Source organism: Nelumbo nucifera, chromosome 1 (genome assembly GCF_055504915.1).
Source record: "Nelumbo nucifera cultivar China Antique chromosome 1, China Antique-T2T, whole genome shotgun sequence".
NCBI classification, from domain to species: domain Eukaryota; kingdom Viridiplantae; phylum Streptophyta; class Magnoliopsida; order Proteales; family Nelumbonaceae; genus Nelumbo; species Nelumbo nucifera.
Genome location: NC_142649.1, coordinates 17,027,119 through 17,029,426, shown reverse-complemented (window position 1 = coordinate 17,029,426; position 2,308 = coordinate 17,027,119). Strand labels below are relative to the sequence as shown.

At 34.1% G+C, this 2,308-nt stretch overlaps 1 pseudogene; it reads left to right on the top strand.

Moving 5' to 3' along the window:
* Positions 1-1,458: 1,458 nt before the first annotated feature.
* Positions 1,459-2,105, top strand: LOC148802953 (senescence-specific cysteine protease SAG12 pseudogene; annotated as a pseudogene).
* Positions 2,106-2,308: the final 203 nt, after the last annotated feature.

Here is a 2,308-nt window from a genome sequence, read left to right as displayed (position 1 = left end):
TAGTAGCTTTCATCATGGTTGCGTCCTCTAAGTGCTAGAAAATATGTTCTCCAATTTGCGCATGTAATAGATGCCACTTTTTGATATGATTTATATTATATATAAAAGTATCGATGCAGAGTGAATGCTTTTTCGGATTAATCGATTGTCTTCAGTTTGGTTTTAGTTATCGGTACCACCAGTTTGGTTAATTAAACCGTGAGCACCCCCAATTGTGCGTATTGAGTCGATATGGGTGTGTATCGATCCATATCACATTGTATTGGCCGTTATGGACTGGGACATATGCTATGCACACATGGTTTTTTACTAAAAAATGAGCTAGAATGGGGTGATTCAAACCCAAACCAATTACGGCAATACTGCTTAGTGTCCAATTTCTTAAACCACTAAGCCATTTAGCTTCTTGTGGTAATAAGTAAAATAAAATAACCTTATGAATTTTTTTGTCTAAATCCAATTCAAATAAATAATACATATTTATGTTTAACAACTCTAACAAAAAATTAAAAATAATAATATACAAAATCAGTATTTAATAAAACAATAGAATAAATAATCTAATAGATCCACATTTATATGAGAAGATTAATTATTTGAATCTCATGAATTTTATAGAAATAAAATATTTATAATAGAATAATTATTTTAATACTTAAAGTTTATAAATTTGCACATATGTATCTTAATATATATAATTTGATTTTCAATTTTATTATATTATTTCATTTTATTATTGCATATATAAACAACTTTATACATCAAAATTTCGTTTTAATATATATATATAAAGGTTTTTTTTTAATTTTTTGTCTATTTTATTTTGTTAATTTACTTTAAACTTTTATAATTATTTTTTTCAATTTTTTAAAAGATATTCTTCTCATGGCTTGGAGTGGTCCATGACTAGCCCAAGACTCGACCTGTGGACCAGCCCACGTTGGCCGTAGGAGACAAGGTAAAAAAAAATCAAAATTATGCAGCAGGAGGCGATAATTGAATGCAAAATCCAAGAAACCTTAACATTAAGTCTCATTTTCCACTTGTGTAATGGGACTTCAGTGTGTGGCAATATCCGTCAAATGAGCAATCTCCGCAGGCCATTCCCCATCAACTTAATTACATTTACAATCCATAATCGAGACACGGCCAACCAGTTATATATGGTGATCATCCAGCAAAATTTGAAAAAGTGGTGACATGGTTGCGTCCTTTGAGTCCAAGAAAATCATATACAGCCCCATCAATTCCTAATGATAAATGTTATAAGTCAAACACCCCCTGCACGGCAAGGAAATTAACATAGTTTCCTTGGGGAAGTGCACATGCATGCAAACTCTATATAAATGAAAACCACCAAAGGAATTGGACATGGATCCTCAATTACTTAGCCTTTAATTTGTTCTCCTCTTATTCATCATCATATATATATATAGTTATCAGCTACTTCAGACGACAATGGCGTGCCAACTCATAACCTGTGCCATGGCCTCGCTATTGATCATCATTTTAGGAGCTTCTACTTCTCAAGCCAATGCCCGCACTCTCCAACAAGCATCTATGTTGGAGAGGTTTGAGCAATGGATGGCTCGCCATGGAGTTGTATACCAAGACAATGTAGAGAAGGAGAAACGCTTCAACATATTCAAGAACAATGTCGAGAGCATAGATTCTTTCAACTTGGGGAGCAAGTGCAACTAGGGTTCAAAGCATTACAATACGTACAATTCACTAACAAAGCAATCTATTCAATATATATAGGATGTTGTTGGGCATTCTCGGCAGTGGCAGCAATAGAAGGGATTATCCAAATCAAGAAAGGCCAACAAATTTCTCTATCTGAGCAACAGCTGGTAGACTGCAACACTGAAAATAATGGCTGTGACGGTGGTTTTATGGATACTGCATTCCAATATATCCAACAAACTGGAGGCATTAACAGCGAAGAAAACTACCCTTACAGAGGAGTGCAGGGAATGTGCGACACAGAGAAATCAGCATCCCATGCAGCAAGTATCAGTGGATATGTGGACGTCCCATCAAATGATGAGAATGCGTTATTGAAGGCAGTAGCAATGCAAGAATCATGTTTCTTCCCCTCTTGAGTTAGTATTTTCTGATGTATGGGGACCTATCCCAACTTTATCAAATAAAAGATTCTGGTATTATCTTCTATTTATGGATGCATATTCAAAATTTTCATGGATTTTTCCTATTGAGCGAAAATCAGATGTGTTTAATATGTTTCTTAAATTCAAAAATCATGTTGAGAATCTTTTCTCTACAAAAATCAAGATGTTTCAGAGTG